The 22,334-nt window shown below is 36.1% G+C and overlaps 1 protein-coding gene and 2 pseudogenes across 1 annotated transcript in view; 1 reads left to right on the forward strand and 2 right to left on the reverse strand.

The window, feature by feature from the left end:
• LOC109374878 (cadherin-12-like) overlaps positions 1 to 22,334 on the forward strand; it is a gene marked incomplete at its 3' end in the record, with an annotated part of 570,697 nt that overhangs the window by 453,477 nt on the left and 94,886 nt on the right. The window lies entirely within an intron of this gene.
• Positions 2,146 to 2,963, reverse strand: LOC109374875 (40S ribosomal protein S3a pseudogene; annotated as a pseudogene).
• LOC109374877 (39S ribosomal protein L42, mitochondrial pseudogene) lies at positions 12,812 to 13,218 on the reverse strand (annotated as a pseudogene).

Raw genomic sequence — 22,334 nt, forward strand, 5'->3', positions numbered from 1 at the left:
CAAGGGGCAGACGAGGCTCCTTGGATTTCATCTCTCTTGATCTCTAGACCTATGATACTAAAAAGACCAGTTCTTTATCCTATCCCCCCACCCCCCAACACACAATGCACAATGGTGAAATATGCATAAGATAACTTCTATAGACATTTCTGTTCCAGAAGGTGTGTGTGTGTGTGTGGCGGGGGGTTGCACAATATAAATGTGTTACTGGACCATTACATTTCTGAAATCTAGCTGGTAAATGTTGAAAGCTCTTTAATTAGGTTCAAGGCCTTGGGATATTTGTCTAGGGCTCTCAGTTCCACTGTCTGGGCTCTTGGTTCTACCTTCCATGGTAGCCTTCCTTTTTTATTAAACATATCATGTACTTGCAAATAAGCAGCCCAAATATTTGCCTTCATGCCAATAGAATTCAGTATTCAGAAGTAGAACTCTTCTCACTGTACAATATTTTTCTCTCCTCCTGTAGTTTATGCTTGTGATATTTCTACATGTAGAACTTTTCAAAAAAAGTTTATAGGTAATATGATTAGCCCATGAGTTTTCTTGGGATTCACTGAATTAGTCAACCAATCCCTTCAAGATAAATCCTTTCCTACTTTGGACTCAACTTAGATGCCTGAGTGACAAAGCCCTTACACGAATTAGGATCCTTATTGTTTACTGGAGAGGCTCTTTGAGACATATATGCCATTAATCTATTAAAAGAGAATTTGTCTGACTGTAGACAGTAAGCTGAAGGGCCATCCTTGATCTTTCTAAGAGCTTAGCAAAATATTCTAGTCACTCCCATGGCTTTATCTTTTGACCATGCTTTCCTGGGTGTCCTGGATTTAATCTATGCTTAGAAACCTTTTCCTAATTTTACTATTGTTTGCCATCTGGAATGACCAAATATCTTTAAAACCAGCAAGGCCTAGATCCTTTTTCTTTAAAAGTCACTAGGACAATTTTCTCTTGTCCAAGTAAATGCTGACAACAATTTTACTAAAATTTCTGTCACTGCATAATAATTATATTTCATCTCTAGTTTCCAATATGATGTTATTTTTCTGCAAGCTCTCAGCTGTAGCACATTCTAAGTCCAACATTCAATAAGTAGTTTGCTAAAGGCATTTTTTTTTAATTGGGGAATTGGGGGAGGAAAACAGTGTTGGGGAATTGGGGAGGGGCACCAGCCAAGTTGTTGTTCTTCAGTCTTACTTGTGGAGGGCACCAGTCGCCATCTGGCTGCCCGTTGGCAGCTTGTGGCCTCTAAGCTCAAGATGTAGTGTTATAATCTTAGTTGTGGGTGGGCATAGCCACCATCGCATGTGGGAGTCGAACCAGCAGCCTTGTTGTTAAGAGTGCATGCTCTATTTACTGAGCCATCCGGGCAGCAGCTCAGCTCAAGGTGCCGAGTTCAGTCTTAGCTGTGGGCGGGCATAGCCCACCATCGAACAAGCAGTCTTGTTTTTGGGAGCACATGCTCTCACCAGCTGAGCCATCCTGTTGGCAGCTCAATGGCAGCTCAGCTTGGGTGCAGCATCACTGGACCATGTGAGAATCGAACCAGCAGCCCTGTTACTCAGAGCTCACGCTCTTAAGCTAACTCTTAACCAACTGAGCTACTCAGTCGGCCCCACTAAAGGCATTTATTTTGTACTGACATTCTCCTCAAAGACACCTGCCTGACTGCAAAATGATCCCACGTTTTAAGTATTTATTGTGGTAGCACCCCACTACCACATACAAAATTGGAATTATCTACTGCTACTAGGTAACAAAGTGCCCCAGGATTGAGAGGCTTAAAACTACAAATATATATTATATCTTGGCTTATCTGAGTCATGCATTTGGGCTCAGCTTAACTGGGTATATCTCCTCAAAGTCTCTCATGAGTTTAGAGTCAAGCTGGCAGTCAGGAATGTGGGTGCATCTGAACCTGTGGGAAGATGCAATGCCAGGCCCACTCATGCGGTTGTCACCATGGAATTGATATCCTGTCACTTCTGCCATATTCCATTTGTTAGGATCAACTTGCTAAGCCCATTCCATACACTCCAGGAAAAGTGATTAGGCAATGGTGTGACTATTGGAGGGACACATAACTGAGGTCCATTTTCTTTTCTTTTTTTTTAAACATCACCAACAAGTTTTGTCACTGTGAAAAGTCTGAATTTCAAGCAGATTCTTGGACTGGGGGCTCATATCCATCAGCTCGTTCAACTTTAGCACCTGTCTCATCCCCAGTAGCTTTTCCAGAACTGCTACCTTCACCATGAAGCTCCATGAGTTTTCCCAATTCAAATTTGGGCTTCTTCAGCGTTTTGACTTTTCTAACAAAGACATCATGGAGCGGATAAATAGATTGGCAGGCCTTTTCTATGTCTTTTCCAATGCTATCTGGAATCAATTTATTGACCACTTCTTTCAAGTCATTTGTCTGCACCTCTTGGGTCATGATTTCCATCATCTTCTTCCGGATTTGGCGGACCTGTTGATGTTGAGCATAAGAGGTCTTCCGAATCCGATTGTTGCGTTTTTTAGTGAAACCAACGCAGAATAGATGAAGCAAATAACCATCAGTAGTCTTGACATCCACATGAGCTTCGATCATGGTCGGCCATGTTTTGACCATGGAGCACATTTTGTCACGGGTAAGATCCATGCCATGGAAATTAGTCAGGCAGTTTTTGCCCTGAACATCCTCGGTTATTAACTTGAATTTTCTAAATGCAACTTCATCATTCTGCAGATCAGCTAGGCTCACTTCAAAACCACGACCCTTGAGACCATCAGATGCAATTTTGGTTCTTTGAGTTCTCATGACTAGTGTTTTCCCAATGTTTCTTATATTGAACATAGCTGGTGCTTTGACATCATACCAATCTTTCTTAGAAAATGGGTCAACCACTTTTTTCTTGGCTCCCTTCTTGCCGCCTTTCATAAGGCGCTTATTCTTGCCGACCGCCATGGTGTAGCTCTGAGGGACAAAAAGCTGAGGTCCATTTTCTTTACATTAGATGATGAGTTCCCTATAAAGCTAATTGTTATCTCTTTGTGATTATTACATATGTTGGCAAGAGATTATTTTGAAACTAGAGAAATAACCTATCTTGCATAACTTTCAAATTATTCTATGTTTTTAATTCATATCAGTGTGGCCTCAAGGTTTCTTATTCTACTAAAATGGTTTTAATCTATTAGTATCATTATTTATTTTAATATTGGCATTATTTTAGATTTGGCCAGTGAAAGCTTTTAAGATGATTTTGTGTTCTTTAGGTGTTACCTCAATTATTTAAAGCATTCCTTACTTTCTGGCCCAAAGCTATGTGTGGGACTTGTTATGCTCTGTGCCTATCCCAGATCTGGAATAAAGTATTTCTCCGAGGATGTTTCTTAAATGAAGGATGACATTTCGAAGCCCAAATCTGGTTACTGTGTGTGTGATCTTTGCTACTGGAGTGGCATTGTTCCCGGCCCTCTCAGTAGGCACAACCAAAGAATATATCTATGTATATATGCATGTATAATACTTATTTCCATGTTCTCTTACATATATTGAAAACCGTGATTTCATACCAATGCCTCCAGCTCTAGTCTAACACCATCATTTGCTCCAGTTTTTCTTAAACCCTTTTACAATCGTAACTCTCTTTCCCGAGAGTGAGAAATTTGGCTCTTGCTATCTTGAGTAGCTTTTCTTGTTTGACCAAGCCCCTGTTGATAACCAATTTTTCACCGCCACCATCCATTCAGACCTCTTGCAGATGCCTTGGTAATGCCATTTCGGCTTCGGCAATCTGCACTGGCTGCTTCCACTGTTTTCTCTCGCACTGTGGAGGTATCGCCCACTTCACTGGGGCTGACTCCCCACGCTGCACTGTATTTCCCACAAATAGATGCCTTCCTCACACCAACCAATCTCTGATACCCCTCCGCAGCCCTTCTGTGCGTCACCTTCATCTCTCTGCTCAGGATCCAGTTCCTTGCTCTGTTCTGTCACAGCTGCTTCCCAACTCCTCCACCCCCATATCTCTGCCAGCAGAAATGCCTACCTCCCCCCACCCCACCGAGGCTTGAGGACTGAATTATTCTAGACGATCAGCAATGAGGAAGAGGTTCTCTTTGATTCATAAAGGGACTTAGAGTATTTCTAGAAGTGACTATCTCTAGATTGTATTTTTCACATGCATTAACAATGTTTAAAACAGGGGTCCTTCATTCATTGTTTTCCTTATTAATTTGTTGAGCTGAGTCCATGCTTTCATGTGAGATGCCAAAGATAACCCAAGGAGTGGTTAATAAGGCCAACACCTATTTTTTGCCAAAATACTGATTTTTGAAACTTCCTTTCCATGCTGGGTGATATCTTTTCTATTCTACAGTCATTTGAAAACAAAGTAAAAAAGGGTTCTACAGCGAGAAAGAGGACAGAACTCAGAATTCTGTGCTCAGATGTTCTAGACCTGCAGTTTGTGGGTGTTGAACTTGTTAAGAGTTCACTTCACTGTTCTACCATTTCCTAGTTTTGAGCACTTGCATATGTTATTGACCTCATTGCACTTCAGTTTCCTTACCTGCAAATGAGGAATAAAAATGCCTTATTCCCAGAATGATTGCAAGAAATAATGGAGAAAATTTATGTGCAACACTTACCAGAATGCCTGGGAAAAGTGTGATCTATAAATGGGGAAGGAGCCTGTTAAAATGTGGGGCTCATTCTCAGGAAACTCTCAGGAGGAAGCCTAAGTCGTAGAGGTCCCAGCTAATTATCTTAGTCCTTTTTTCCCCATGTAGTCACTCCCTCTGACACATGAGCTCAATATTTACTATTTTTCTTTTCTACAAGCTATACCGAGTCTATTTAAACCCTAACAGACTTTCTATCCCAATTTACATTTCCTTTGGTGTAGAGTCCTCTTTTGCCTTAATGTGTGGAGACAAGCTGTTGATTTGTAAGAAATACCGATTATCAGAAATCCGCTGAGTCACTTTCACACATCTGATGAAACTGAGCAAGGCCTGGTGATCCCTCCAGTGTCAGCAGTGAAATGTCTACAGCACACAGCATGGTAGAACTATTTTCAGGGCCAGAGGATGTTATGGCTGTGTGTTCAGGGAGCGTTTCATTCCTCTGTTTGATTCCTATGATTCTATTAGCGTTGCAATTGCAAAGGTAATGATATTGACAGTTTCTGTATGGTTGTGAGAGAAGTGTATGAATTGTTTTAGTAGCTGCACAGCGTGTCCCCAAACATAAACCATGCTGCATCGATAGCTGATGTAGCAGCCACTGATCAGCAATAAATGTTAAAAATTAACAAGTTCCTTTTTTTTTCCCGAACAGCCAAATGACTCTAAACATTAAATATATGTTAGCAGGAGTTGCTTTTTGGCCAAAGAGTGCTTCAAAACATTAAACATATTTTCAAAGTATTACTCTTTCCCCAGCCTCCAAGTGGCTGTAAACATTAAATATGTTTTATAAAAACTGCTTTGCCAGCTACTGGCAGGGTAGCTGGGAACATCATTTTTCTTTAAAGTTGCCTTCCAGCTGCAGGACCGTTTTTCCTTATTTACTCTGTGCTGTTTTGTTTTTGTACACAGCAGCAGGCAAAAGGCTACCTTGGCCCACCTGTCTCTTGCTTTATGATAAGTGATCATGGGAGAGCAGTTGCACCTACATAAAAGCCTGCTGGCGAAGAGGGTTCTCTAAGGTTCAATTGTTTGTACTGGGTGTTCCATGTGGATGTCAGCTAACATTTTCCAACATAATTTTTGCCTCTGCTTTCCATTGTGCTATGCATTGAGGTATGAAGATGCGTCTACACTGAGCTTAGTGTTAAGGAAAATAACTTCAAGCAACCAGACACTGATGGATTATACCCATCGATCAAGGTGAAAATATTCTATCAAGTGAACAGGCTCAAAGACAGACAAGATGGCAGGACTACTAAGTTAATGAGATCTTTAACCAAACATGATGAAGGACTTGAAATCTGTGTCTGGAAATAACTCAGTATGACAAGCACATATAATTCAAAAACAGTGAAGAGCATGTCACAATATAAAAGCCTATCTGGGAATTATCCAAGGAAATCTGTTTATTTTAACCAAAATCACACTAAAAACCAAGTGTGGCACCTGTGTCAATTGAAAAAAAAAAAAAGAATCTGTTTTATCATAATTATTCAGTAAAGCTTTGATTTCTATGGTATCTAGATAAGTGTTTTCCAAATAATATAATATTGTATTTTGTAAATGTTTTATTTTAGGAGTATGTTTAGCAAATTCAGGTCTTTATGGGATGCCTCTCATGTACCAAGTCACTTTTGCGTACTTGGGTTAGAACCATGAGATAGACTGACACAAGCCCTCCCCTCATGGCACTTTCATTCCCAAAGGGCTAGTGCAAAGGCAACAAATTTTGTTCTGCGGGCTACAGCCAGCACATCACCTGTTTTTACTGGGATACATTCATACTCATTTATGTGTTGTCCCTGCCTGCTTTCACACTGCAATGGCAGAGTTGACAACATAAAACATATGTCCTGTAAGACTAAAGTATTTATTATCAGCCCTTTATATGAAAAGTTTGTTCAGATATGGGATAGTGGATTAAGTATCAGAGAGGATGCTAAAACATTAAAATAAGGTCAACATTTTAAATACATCTATGAAGAAGAGTGTTTAGAAAATACAAGAAAGAGCGAGAGAAAGAAAGAAAGAAAGAAAGAAAGAAAGAAAGAAAGAAAGAAAGAAAGAAAGAAGAAAAGAGATAAAATGAAGAATGTAAACAAGTTTCATACTAACATGTGTTATAAAGTCAGATGCTCTATTTAGTCCATTCTCAAAGGAATAGGTTGACTTTATTAAAATTATTTAAGCACTGCCATAAAGAACTAAATTTTCATGATAAAGTATTTTTTATTTCCCTGAAAAAACAACATTCTCCTCCCTCTCTCTCTCTCTCCCCCCCCTCTCTCTCTCTCTCTCTCTCTCTCTCTCTATATATATATATATATATATATATATATATATATATATATATATATATATATATATATATATGGTAAACGTTTAAAACTAAAACTAAGAAGGTTGAAAGAGTATAACCTCCAGTTGAAACATTTGTTTCCCATATGATTTGTCAGGACTCATAAGTTCTTTGCCTCACTAAGATACACGTGATGAAAGAAAAATTGAAAATTACTGAAAGCCAATTTAAAAACAACAACCAGTATTAACAACTACTAGCCAGTAACTGTTACAGTAAACTTCTTTAGAAAGTACGGTTGGGGTGAGCTTATCAGGGTTCGCACTATTTTCAATTCTGAACAAAAAACTGAAGCTTGAAAATAAGAAAATAAGAAGCTACAATTTTACAAATAATTTTTAAAAAATGAATATCAAAATATGGTACAATTTGTTTAATTGGCCACGGCATTTGAAGAAAAAAAAAAAGAAAAACATGTCAATTAAACTGTCATCTATAGTAATTTTGCCTCTGAGAAAAACATTGTAATAGGTAATTTCATGAAATGCTTTGATGATAAGAAAGTGCCAAAATATGATTAGCTACGGCATATTTCAAATTAGACAAGAAAGCAATTGGTAGCAGATTGAATATGGAAAGATTTTGTTTCATGCCCTTTTTCTTCTTTTTTGCCTTTGTTTAATCAAGTATATGCTGTTTGACAGTGAAATGATTTATACTGAAAACATTGTTATCACAAGAATTTAGTAGAAACTTCACTGGAAAAGGGGAAAACACAGTTCCATGTTCCTAAATCTTTGAAAAAAACCTAATTACCATTTCTGAAAGAATTTGTCATCTTTATAGAAGTAATATATTCATAACTAATATTAAGTGCCTATTTAGCTAGAGGCCTCAATTAGAAACAACTCACTCATATAATTATGTTTATGTTTCCATTGTCAAATATATTTACTTATCATTTAAACTGATTTCCTGTTCATTATTTTCATTTCCACCTGGTTAGTCAGATTGAATATTCTTGTATTATACAAGATCATGTAAATTTTTACTACCTATATTTCTGACCCCTGATTTTTTTTTAAATATAATGTGATACATACCTAAACTAGCAAACGACCCTAAACATCAGAAATACAAAAGGAATGATAAAGAATTCATTTTCAAATAAGTGTAAGCTCTGTACAAAGGTTGCTTCAATAAAATGTATAGAAATTCTATTTTGTATTCTTTAAAATATAATTTGTGTGTCACCTGAACCATAACAGAGCCCCACATGCAATCACCAAGCCCATTGTCTTCCTATGTTAATTTCTAATAATAACAGAAACATGTTTAATGCTTCTAACCCTTCCTTCCTTCCTTCCTTCCTTCCTTCCTTCCTTCCTTCCTTCCTTCCTTCCTTCCTTCNTTCCTTCCTTCCTTCCTTCCTTCCTTCCTTCCACAGCTTTTTCTCCTGTAGGGTTTGATATTTGAAAAGACAATGGTGTTCTATTGCTTTCCTTTTCTATCTTCATCCTTGTATTGTTTTTAGTAAAGCACATAAGAAGAACATTTCTAGAAATATATCTTTTCAAAAAAAAGAAAAATATATATACATATATGTATATATGTGTGTGGAGATTTTATATATATATATATATGTATATATATATATATATATATGTGTGTGTGTGTATATATATATATGTATATATATATATACATATATATATTTATAGTGAAGTACCATTTATCCAAAATATTTGAGTAGGTGCTCAGAATGCAGGAAATGAGATATGATAGGTAAAAAACATAAGAAAATACCATGCAAAAATATGTCTACTGGATATTAGAGTAATACCTTCTTGTGGTTCGAATTGTTGAAAATAGACTGAACAAACACATTTATTTCTTCTTTGTTTCAAAAGACCATTGAAATAACAAAATATAACACTTACATGAAATAACTACAGGAAGCTGGGAAGTGTTCTACTAGCAGACCAAAGAGTCAGGGATTTCTAGAAACATAAATCATGTCAGAGGGACTTCTGGTTTGGGCTACAATGCAATTATTGGTATTATGCTTGTCTTTTCACCATAAACAACTATAAAACTAGACAGCATATATGAAGCGATAGTTTCAATGTATGTGACAAGTAGTACAAGCTTGTCATCCTTGAGAGAAGGCAAAGACATGAGACAAGCCCTACATTTAACTGAACTCTCTGATCACTTTTCCTGTCATGGCCCAAGAAGGTGGGTTCTGAGAATAGTGAGTTGAGAGGTAGAGATTAAAGCTTGTACTTGCTGACGTGACTGCGGTTTGCTGAAATGGCTAGAAGGAGAAGCACAGGGCAGCACTGCAAAAGTCAGAGTAAGGGTTTAGCATGGATTTTCACCAAAAGCTGCTCTCGGTGTGAACAGAGTTTGCCCCTGTAAGCCCTGCTGAAAGCAGATGCTGTGGGGTGAGATACTGGTGAGAACACAGAGCAAGGAGATGACGTTATTGACTAGCCACCGGGAGAGGATGCAACAGGCATCTCAGGCATGTATGGGAGGGTGCCAGGAAAGCTACACCTAACAGTAAGGGCCATTTCCTTTAGTAAAAATTATGCCTTATATCTAAGCACAAAAATGAAAGACACTTTCCAAGAGTTAAACTAGGTCTGACAAGATCAAAAGGAACTGCCAATAATTTAACTGTCCTCAAAAAACAATCTTAAGGCCCTTACCAGTAGACAAAATCCAGATTTTCTACAATGTATTATTCAAAATTTGTAGCGTAGGGTAAAAACAAATGCAAGTTATGCAAAGAAACAGAAACATTGGATCAATTAGCAAGAAAAAAGACCCAGTCAATAATATTAATAATAGACATCACAATGATTCAAGTGTTGAAAATAGATATCTATTGTCAATATATTTTAAGACTAATGGAAAAGATTGTAATGATGATGAAACAAAAAATAAAATTATGAATAACAGACATACTCGAAGTAACAAATGCAATATATGCAATTAACAATTCACTGGAAGAGCTAAATAGCAGATTGAAACTATTACAAGAAAGACAAGTGACATTGAAAACAGTCTTTGAAATTATCCAGTCTCCAATGAAAAAGGAAAATGATTGAACTAAATAAGAGATTGAGTGACACGGGATGATATCAAGCCATCAAATGTAGGTATAATTAGAATCCAAGAAGGATAAGTGATAGAAAATGGAGCATAAAATATATATTTAAAGAAATAATTGCCACTGTTTCCAAATTTTGATGAAAAATTTCAATGTGTATATCTGATAATGTCTACCAAACAACAATATACACAAAAAGGCTTAAAAAGCCAATGGTGTAATTAAAATAATTGAAAATGTCTATTTTGTAAAGTCTCAATCCTTTTAAAAGGTTGTTTAAAATGTACCATAACTGGCATTTGTTTTGTTTTCTGTGAGGCATGTAGTTCAAATTTCTGATCCTGCAATGCTGAAGGTTGGAATCTTTGCTTATTCATATATTTGATACATTTTATATATTGGGCCATTTGTCTTTTTCCAATTAATTTTATTTTGAACTTATTATGGAATCTCTGTTTTATGTAAAAAGAAATCGCCATTAATTTCCACCTGAATGACCATATGTCAGTGATTTGACGTTTATAAGCACCTGTTTTCTCATTTGTGGGGATACATATTGTTGTATATGGATTAAAGAAATCGCTGTATAAAATCTAACATAACACCTGAAAATAATAGGCACTGAAAAATTAGTGCTCTCAGCCGTCCTATCTGCCACTAAATTACTTGGATATGAGTTTCGCAAGGTAACACTGCGTAACCACTTGACTCAGTACCATGAAGTGCGTTGTTGTCGTCTGAGGCATGCACTTCTCCCAAACAAACCATGTCACTCAGTAGCTTTCCTCTGTCTCTTATAAATTCCTGCTATTCTCCTGTTTGTGTTTAATGGAGGATAAACTCTTTGCTCACAATCATAATCAAATTGTGCCCAGAGAATAAAAGCTAGACACAAGCCAAACATCAATTCAATTAATAATTGATCTCTTCTTCCTTCAAAACATCAGTTGTTTGTCCTGTACTAAAATCTCTCTTGTTTTTCAATAAAAAAGCAGACAGATGATCCGATAGGTATAAGGAACACAGGAGGTTTCAGAATGCAGTCTCACTTCTCAATTTTAGCTTGTAATTGTTGTCTGTTTGCTTATAAATGTTTTCCTTAGCTTTGGGGAACATCATGTTGTGATTTTTATCAAGTCTCTAAAGAACAAAGTTTATTTAATGCCTGTTTTATCCCTAAATTTAATAAATACAGTGTGAATTGTCCATGCAAATACTAAACCTGTAGATTCCAAACCATAAGGGAGTTAGTAGAATTAAAAAACAGAATGCATATATAATTATAATGAATAATATAAATAATACATAAAATAATGCTTTTTAAAAGCATTATTATACTATAGTGGAATACTATTTCCATTGACTTCTCAGTGTATTATCATCTCATTAACTCTCAAAAGTGTCCCAGTTTTGACAATAAATTATGTAATTCCTTTACTTCTAATTTTTTTCTTTATTACATAACAATTATCAGTTCATTTAGCCCCCCAAAATTCTTGTACTCGCTTTATGTCATCAGCATTCTTTATTCTGTGGAACACAGCATGAAACTACCTATTGAAACACTACTTCAAACATTGAATTAGAGAAAAAATATGCAGTTCAATTTCCTAGTGATATAAAGCAGGGAGTTATTTTGCTATGGCAGAAGAGCACTAAACTGGCAGTCAGGAGAAATGCATAAATATGTTTAGAATAATGATTCTTATATTTGTAATATCAACTACTGATACAGTTAGAGTGCCAAGTGGTCTAGTTCTCTCCTTTGTTAAGAAGGTTGAACTGGATAATCTTTAGAGATCCCTCGAAAATGCAATTCTGAGAATGCATATAGACATATCTAATGATACAGATATGTATGCTGTTATGTATAAAAATACGGATTCGGACCCTAGCCTTAAAATTTTATGTTTTATAACTAACTTCTTTTCAAGGCTGCCTTAATGGTCGTGTGGCCTGTGCATTAGCTCAAGGCCTGTAATAGAGGGACTTTGCATTTGCTTAAACCTCTGCTGTCATCATCAAGGAGTTTTTAATATTTTGAACAAAGTGACCCATATTTTAATTTTTCACTGGGCCATGGAATGTTTGTAGCTGTTCTGCTAATTTGTCGATGAAACTTCTCTTTAGAAAGCTACCAGATTTATCAGGCAATGGTTAAGAAAAATAATCTGCAGTTAATTATTAAATTCTAAATTATTTTATGCTGAAACATAAAATACAGTATTTTTCTAAACTCCCATTTTCTATTTCTTTAATGGTTTCTGTTCTCTTTCAGTTGAAGTATAATCCATTCTTCAGTTGCTGCACTAGCGAGTGAAATAGCAGAAAGAATAGCAGCACCATAGAATATCAGTATACAATTCTAAAGCAATGGCACAGCCCTAACCAAGCCTTTTGTGTGTTGGTATTGACTAGGGTGTTTTGGTTAAGTCAAAACTTTAATTGATTAAAAATTTAGGTTTCTATGTTGTTCCTACACACCAGTATTCGGGAGAAGTACCACACAACACACATACACACAAAGTACCATCTGGAAAAAAAATAAGTCAACTTTGGATTTTAAACATACGTCAACAATTGGTTGCATGCGTTTTTTAAACATATTTTACAATATACCATATTAGTGAATGTACATGACTGCATTTTCTCAAGTAGTAAATGAGACACAGGATAACATTTCTCTTTGATTTCTGAAAACCTCAATACTATCTGTCTTTTGGAGGACTCAGTTTCTTACGACACCCATGATACTGCCCATGAGGATACCAACAGTGCTTAGCAGGAAAGAACATTGTGCTAAGTCATTCTATCATGGGTTCTGCTCAAAGAGTTCATCCTTTCCTTCCAATCTGGCTTTCAGCACAATCCTGTGTTTCTTAATGATTATGCACAGGATCTGGCCAAGGTTTTGTGTGTCCACAGAAGGATGGTAGCATACTATCATCCTGCCATCAGATGTCAAAGCAAGCTCTGCTTTGCAGTTACAGTCATCTGGGAGAGAAGAATATATGGATTTATGACAAACACAATATAAAGCTCCGTTTCAAACTGGAATTAAATGTTTCAAGATAGATGTATTTTATACCACACATTTTATGTCTGCCACCACCATGGTGAATCAAGGTACTTATCAGGTGGTATGAAAAAAAGATTTGATGAGCAATTACTTTTATTTTATTTTATATTTTATTTTTTACTATTTTTATTAAAAATATAGCTAGCATTCAATATTATATTAGCTTCAGGGGTACACCATAGTTATTCCACATTTATATACCTAAAGAAGTGATCACTATAACTCCAGCAACCACCTGACACTGCATGAAGCTATCACAATATTATTGGCTATATTCCCTATGCTGTACATTATGTCCCCATGACTTATGTCTTTTATACCTGGAAATCTGAACCTTTTTTTCCCCTTCACCTTTTCCTCCCTTTTTAAATTTATCAATTAGAGTTAGCATTCAATATGATTTTTTATTAATTTCAGGGGTACAGCATAGTGGTTAGACGTTTATATAATTTAATAAGTGATTCCCCTGACTAGTCTAGCACCTACCTGGCACTATACATAGTTATGGCTATATTATTGATTATATTCACTATACTTTACATCCCCATGACTATTTTGTAACTACCAATTTATACTTCTTAATGCCTTCACCTTTTTCACCCTGTCCCCCAACCCTCTACCCATCTATCATTGTAATAAATTTAGTGCCCATCTGACAATATACATATATATTAAAATATTATTGACTATATTCCCTATGCTGTACTCTACATCTTCATGACTGTTTTGTAACTTCCAATTTGTACTTCTCAAATTGGTGTTGAAAAAGGTGTACTTCACCTTTTTCATCCGTCCCCAAGCCTCCTCCCATCTGGCAACCATCAAAATGGTCTCTGTACCTATGAGTTTGTTTCTGTTTTGTTCATTTTTTTTTCTTTAGATTCCACATATAAGTGAAATCACATTGCATCTGTCTTTCACCATCTGACACCCCATTCAGCAAAATACCCCCATTGTCCATCCATGCTGCTGCAAATGGCAAAACCCATTCCCTTCCATGGCCGAACAATATTACATTGTATATATGCACCACCTACTCTTTATCTATTCTTCAATCAATGGACACAGAGGCTGCATCCACATTTTGGCTATTGTAAACAATGCTGCAATTAACATATGGATGCATACATCCCCTCAAAGTAGCATTTTGGGTTTCTTCCGATAATTACCAAAAATGGGATTACTGGGTTCTTCTTTGTCACTTGTTATAGCCTTTGTTTTAAAGTCTGATATAAGTGTTATTACCACAACTTTTATTTTGTTTTGTTTTGTTTCCATTTTCATGGAATATCTTTTTCTAATTAACTTCAGTCTGTGTGTGTCTTTTGATATGAAGTAAGTCTCTTATAGGCAGCATATGTAAGGGTCTTATTTTCTTATCCATTCAGCCATCCTGTCTTTTTATTGGAGCATTTAATCTATTTACATTGAAAATAACTGTTGATTGAAATGTAGTTTTTGCCATTTTCTTATTCATATTTTTGATTTTTTTTTTTTGTCTTAAAGATGTCCCTCTAACATGCCATCTAATGTTGGTTTGGTGGTGAGGAACTCCTTTACGTTTTTTCTTGTCTGGGAAGCTCTTTATCTGTCCTTCAATTCTAAACAATAACTTTGCTGGGTACAGTAACTTTGCCTATAGATCCTTGCTTTTCATCACTTTGAATATTTCCTGCCAATCCCTTCTGGCCTGCAAAGTTTCTGTTGAGAAATTAGCTGATTGTCTTATGGGAGCTCCCAAATTAGTTACCTGCTTTTCTCTTGTTACTTAAGATTCTCTCTTTGTCTTTAACCTTTGGCATTTTACTTGTGATGTGTTTTAATGTGGGCCTGCTTGGGTTCATTTTGTTTGGGACTCGCTGCACTTCTTATAGATCTATTTCCTTCACCAGGTTAGGAAAGTTTCAGTATTTTTTATTTTTTTTAATAGGTTTTGAATTCCTTGCTCTTTCTCTCGCTTCTTCTCTGGTAACCCTACAATGCAAATGTCGGTACACTTGATGTTATCTCAGAGGCCCCTTAAATATCTCATTTTTTGGATTATTATTATTTTTTGTTTTTTGTTCTAATTGGGTGTTTTCTGCTACCTTATCTTCTAAATCACTGATTCAGTCCTCTGCTTCATCTAATCTACTGTTGATTCCCTCTAATGTATTCTTCATTTCAGTTATTGTATTCTTTATTTCTGACTGGTTCTTTTTTTATGTTATGTATCTCCATTTTTATGTTTCCTGTCTCTTTGTTGAAGTTCTCCCTGGGATAACTGAGCATCCTTATAACCAGTGTTTGGAATTCTTCATCTCATAGATGCTTGTCCTCAATTTGTTTAGTTCTTTTTCTGGAGCTTTGTTCTGTTCTTTTATTTGGGACATGTTTCTTTGTCTCCTCATTTTGGCTGCTTTCCTGTGTTTGTTTCTGTGTATTAGGTAGGGCTGCTATGCCTCCTGGTTTTAGTAGAGTGGATTTATGTAGTAGGTTTCCTCTGGGACCCAGTGGTTCAGTCTCCCTGGTCACCAGAGCCAGGTGCTCCAGGTGTGTCCCTTGTGTGGGTTTTGTGCCCTCCTGTTGTAGTTGAGTCTTGGTTGCTATCTGCACCTCAGTGGGAGGGATTGACCCTCAGGCTGATTGGTTGTGAGGGCTGCCAGTGATTACAGTGGAGGAGTTGTGGTGCAAGCACTAAGCCTACAGCATAAGGTTTGCTTTGTGGGGGCTCCGGTGTCTGCTCAGTCTGCCCTTTGGGTGTGTTATCCTTGGACATGGCTGGGTGATACTCCAGCTTGGTCTGAAGCTGGCCACCTGAAGAGCCAACCCTGGGGCCACCTGGGAGGGTACCCACTGTAGGCAATTTAGCCACAGCCTGTGATTTGCCCAGGGCTACCTGATATGAGCCACAAAGCAATATTCAGATAGCCACCACCTGCACTGGGCTTAGAGGTGCCTCCAGAGGCCAATTTGTGGACCTAAGCCAGCTATCCCTAGTTCTGGGCTTAGGGCTGCTTAGCCAGAGGTATGGGGAAAATCAAAACCAGATGCTGCTTCTTTGGGTTTTGTGAACCTTTGAGAGATTTTATTAAAGTCTGCAGCATGAACCAAGGCAGGCCATTTATAAGGAAAAGTCACTGGAAACTGGTTGGGTATGCCCAAAAGTTGGATGGGACGTCCTCTCAGGGCATCGCTAGGGCAGTTCAGATGAAAGGTGTTAGCCAATTTGATGGAGACTTACATATACTGTCTGCCTGCATTTGCCTATGTCTGCACACCAGGATGGGGAGGGCTCAACAAAGAAATAATGGCGTCTGCCAGCTCCTCCATCTGGGAGAAAGCTACCCCTCTAGCCCTCACCCTGAATTTAAACAATTCAGCTCCTCTTCTTATGTTCCTGGGACCTTTTGAGCTACTGCCTCAGTGCTGGAGCACAAAGCCAGTGATCCTGTTGATGAGTCAATCCTTGCACGGTCCTTTTAAGAGGAGCGCCTGGGCGTGCAGTCACCCTCCGTCTCACTCGGTCACAATCTCTCCGGGTTTTCACAGCCAGAAGTTATGGGGTCTTCTCTCCCTGGCACTGAAACCCTGGGCTGGGGAGGCGCTGGGACCCCTCGCTCCTCAGGGGAAGACTTCTGCAGCCAATATATCCCTCCATATTTTTAATGGTCACACGTAGGTGTGGGATCACAGCGTTCCATGTCTCTGCCACTCCTATCCATCTCGAGGTCACTTCCTCTGCATGTCCATAGTTATAGAGCTTTGGTTCATTCAGTTAGACTTCAGTCAATTCTCAGTAATGGTTGGTCTGCGGTTTAGATGTGCTCCTAAGACGAGGTGTGCACAGCATTTACCTACTCTGCCATCTTGACTGGACATTTGCGAAATTGCTTTTAAAATTTGCTCCTAGGCGTACCTATTTTCACCCCTTCATAGCTGCTCACTGAGACCTTGCCATCTTGCCTCAGTCACATACGTAGTTAAGAATAAATTAAATAGTATGTAAATATACCTACTTAATTTTTTATTGCCAGCTCTCTTTTTTTTTCCTCTAGGTCTAAGTAAAAAAAATAATTATTATTATGTACAGGAATGTATGGACTGTTTGCCCTGTTTGTTAATCACTCACACTAGTCAATGCTCACTCACTAAAGGGTCATTTGGAGGCTTGACTTTGTTTGGGGACTTTTGCTAGTACTCTTGTGTGCTTTGTAGGCTAGTGTAGCAACTCACAAATGGACTGTACATAATCTTCAAAAAATATATATCATTAAACAAATAGAAATGAGAGTTGTGTTGCTAGTGTCATGGTGTAAAATGTTTTAGAATTTTGAATGTTGTATATGTGTGTATATATATGTATTTGTACATGATTCTATGCACACATAAGGATACATATAATCTTGCAATTTTTCTTAATATAAAAACATTAGAAACTAGTTATGTATAATCAAATGTATAAGAACCAAGGCAGAGAATCAGAAAGTCTAGATCTACTACTTTTCTAACTGTATGCATAATTATATTAGTCTCTTATAGTGGCTGTAACACATTACCATAAACTTAGTGCATTAAAACAGCATATATTTATTATCTTATAATACTGGAGATAAAATGACTCAAATGGACCTACAGGTTAAAATCAAAAGCTGCCTTGCTATTGGAGGGTCTAGAGGACAATCTGTTTCTTTGCCTTTCTACCTTTGAGAGGTCACCTACATTCCTTGTTTATGCCCCCTTTCTCCATCTTGGAATCACACTGCTTCAGCCTCTCCTCCCACTTCACTCATCCCCTCTGTTATTCTAGCTCTTGTTCTTACTCATATAAGGACCCTTGTGATTGTATTAGGCCCACTCAGATAATCCAAGTTCATCTTTCCATCTCAAGATCCCTGAATAGTTACATTTTCAACATCCTTTTTAGCACTGTAAGTAGCATATTAATAGCTTTTAGGGATTAGGGTATGGACATTTTGGGGAGCCATTATTCTATCTACCATGATAGACATTCTTTAGATTCGGTATTTGAAAATAAAATGCTCTTCCATACAACAATGAAGCTAAATTAGGAGATGCAACTTGCCACACCAGCCTCCACAATGACACTTGTGGATGGTTACATCATTCATCCTCATTCCATGTAAAGACTTTCCGCATAATACTCTTTCTACTAAATGCCTTGTCATTTAATTTTTGTCTTACCTTGAAGTTAAAGAACATGAACCAATTTGCCAAATATATAGTGTAAAAGATTTGGTTCAAAAAGTTCTTTGCATTCAACTGCATCTAAGTACACCATCACTACTTTCAGCTTCATTTCATGGAATAGACTTTCAGTCAAGTTTCTTAATGGGATTGACCAGTAAGTATCCATAATTTGAAATATCTGAACTCTAGAAATTTTCATATAATGAAAAATAATTTTATTGATTTAAATATGCATGATGCATGCTGGTTATATTAGTCATTATCTTGGTTTCTTTATAAATGCTGAACAATCTCAAAATCATTATCTTTTTTCAGACTCATCAAACAAGGTGCATTGAAGTTTAGATAATTAGGTTATTTCATATTCTCCTCTTAAGAATTATGTTGCTGTCTTAAAGCTTGCCTTTGGCTGGAGTCAGCTACCTGCAGATTTTTACCTACAAATAGTCATAGAAATATACTGTATATTAGTGCAGCTTCTGGTAACTAACATGACCTGCAGCTAGCTTGCAGGCAGCAGTGAGTATTAAAATAGGAGTACTGAAGTTCATTTCAGAGCTTCAATTCCTTTTGAAGTGAAGGGAAAATTTACAAATGGGAAGTCTGTGCCTCTCATGAGCATAATAGCTTTCAAGTTCAAACATATGTTTAAAAATAGTTTACAGACAATTCTGTATTTAATTCTGTATTCTGAATTTAAGTTGTATTTTCAAAATAAGCCTAAAGGATAGTAGAAGAGAGATATAGATAAGAAGAAAGGGAGAAAGAAGGAAAAAGAGGAAAGGAGAGATGAGGGAGAGAGAAATATTGTCCAAACATAAATATAATAATTTTTGACCATTAAATTTGGATTATCTAGTAATGTTGCTAACTTTATAGTAATGAAATAATTGTACATAATCAGATTTATATAAATCACTCTGAAGAAAAATAGATTAATTGGCTATTAAAGCAGTTTCCTACTGTTTATTCTCGAGGGTATGTTTGACTGTGGTGGTAATGGTGAGTTTTTATAACCAATCATTTTTTGAAATAGTTGTAAAATTCACAAATTAGGTGAAGTAAACATGACAAGAGATTTTTGCATGTGAAAAAGATCTAGTATTCTTATATTTATGTCAAATAAATATAAATTGTAACAGTTTAATTTTTGCTCAAAATAAATTATAATGGAATTAAAACATTTTAAGCACAAGCAAGCTTGCCGTCCTTCCAGGATGATATCCAAAGTCCTCAGGAAATTTGGCCTGTTTTTGTAATTTGAGACTTACTTTCAATAAATCATAGTTCTTTATATAGCTTTCTATACTTTTATTTTAGCATGAGTACACATGGAATCTTTTCAATATGTTTGCTCAGACATTTTTAATCATTGGGAAGAAATGAAAAATGTGTGTTCGTTAGATAGAAACTAACAAAGCATATCCAAAGTAGAAAAAAGGTTCATAAATACTTAGAATTAATAGTTGAATAGGTATTCAGATTTTTAGAGTTAAAAGGCACATATGTTAATTTTAATCTCTTTTTCCATTTTGTCTTAAATATAGCTATCTATCCATGATGTTACTGAACAATTTTATACAAATGAGAAGGAAATTAACAAGTATTTTATTGAATGAAATAAATTAGAAAAAATCTAGTTAAATTTAATTGTGACATACTGTACATGAAAATTCATTAAACTATATATTTTACCAAAGTTTCCGTTAAGCTGTAAACAGATATTTGTACTTATTAACTCATTAGCATTTTTAAAAATATTATTATAATATATTCTTTAAGAGATTCAAGCATTCAGAATATATGAAACTCTAAGCGCAGCTAATTTGTCCTACTCTTTACGTGCTATATATTCAAAGTCTTTATCTATGATGTATTTGTATAGAAGATATGTCAAGTATGCATATATATTATTTATTATTTTAGTTTAACCCTTATTAAGCTATAAATATATTTACATGATGTTATGTTTTATGTTTTTCAGTACATATGCAGCTAAGTCATTTTTTTAGAGGGCTGCATACTTTTCTATAACATGAACATACTGAGATATATTTACTTATGCCCTCATTAAAGGATAGTTATGTTGGTTCTGGATTTCATTATTATAAATAGTGTTTCAGTGAACAGATTTCAACATATATCCTTGTGCCCACCTAGGAATAAAAATATGTCTCTATGTACTTAGAAACGTAGTAGTTAGACTACAATGTATATACATGTTCAAGTAGGTAGATATCTCCAAATAGCCCAGAATTTTTCTAAGAATTTTTACTAACTCACTTGTTCCCCTTCCAAACCTGGTAGAAGAAGAGAAGGAAATTGAAAGACAAAAGAAAGAAAAGAAGGATTCTTTCTGCTTCCTGGGATCTTGAACACAGACATAGGGTAATACAAAAAGGCTCAGAGGGAAACAACAATAATTAGAGGAAAAATATAGCTTGCGATAACTAAAGTCAATGCCTTGTCAAATTTTGAACCATATTTTCCAGTTTATAAAATGCTTCTGATTTTCTAGAATAAAACTTCCTTCACATCACGTCTTCCTGACCTGACCCTCAGGACTTTTCCTATTCTATGATAGTTCTCTGTTGTGCACCTTTATCATCATACAATTCACAGACTTACATGAGATCCAGAAATGCCTATCCTGTTATCTTGCTAATGTCACTCTCTCCTAGGCCATTATAATCCCGCATGACTATGCTTTTAATTCCCATTGCGTAAACAATTCACTCCATCTATATACTAGTTATTTACCATAAAGCACTCTATTGAGGGGTACCCTCTTTGCTAAGCTTTTCCTGACATCAGCATAAAGCGGATTTAGATGTCTTCCGTTCTCCTATCCCATTCCTCTGTAATTAGCATACTTCTATTACAGGGCTTATTAATCTTTGTAGATATTTTAGTTTAAATGACTGCATCCTGTCTGCTTAAGAGGCATAAACTTTATACTTTATTCATCTTTGTATATTTATCACATAACACATTGGCTGAGACAAGATATATACTTAATATATGTCTATGTAATAGGTATATAAATGAAAAGAAAATAGATGAATGAACAAATTAAAGAGTGAATAAATGAAAAAACCTAGGATGTGGAAGACAGACGTATGACTGTTTAAACATTTTCCCTCAAATAATTGAGAAATGTGAGGGAAACAATGTCAAGGGGGATTGTCATATTTGCATTTACCAAAAGTGTTTTAGTTTCCTCAAGAAAGGGCAACGTGCTACCCTTTTCAGTTTGTAAAGGTGTAAAATTCGCTCATGTCTGCAAAATCATGACTGAATAAAAATTTTTGGTAATGCTAATTATATTTTAATATAGAAATTTATAGAGAATGAAAACAAATAGGTCAAATTAGCCCACAATCCCATCACTGAGAAAACACAGTAATTTTTTAAACTTAACACAATAAATAGTAAACCATCTAAGTGTGATTAGAAGAGCTAGAAGTGGAGGATGCAAAGAAGGAGAAGGAGAAGAATGAGTGGAAGGAAAGGAAGAAATTAAAGAAGAGGGAGAGTGAGGGGGGAAAAAAGAGAAGGAAAAAGTTACTATTTCTTTTCTAGTGACCCCTCGCCTCACCAGAAAGCACATACATGCATACATGTAGAGACACACAGATACACATATTGTGTGTCCGTGTATGTGTGTGTGTGTGTGTGTGTGTGTATTTGTGCATGTATCCTTTTATTTTTAACAGAAGCTTGTTTTATGCCTCTGTTTAGGCATTAATCGTGTATCTTGGATTGCTTTCCATATCAGCCTATATTTTGTTGTTCTTTCAAAAATATAAGTAGTCCACTACGTGACTATACCATTTTCTGTTGAACAGTCTTCTGAATAAACACTTTATTCTCATTTTTCTTTTGTACTCTTATATACAATAAATTGGAATTTTAAAATTAGTTTTATAAGAAAATAATTTTACAGTTACTTGGAACTTTTT

Source organism: Hipposideros armiger, unplaced genomic scaffold (assembly GCF_001890085.2).
Source record: "Hipposideros armiger isolate ML-2016 unplaced genomic scaffold, ASM189008v1 scaffold_869, whole genome shotgun sequence".
In the NCBI taxonomy this organism is placed as follows: Eukaryota; Metazoa; Chordata; class Mammalia; order Chiroptera; family Hipposideridae; genus Hipposideros; species Hipposideros armiger.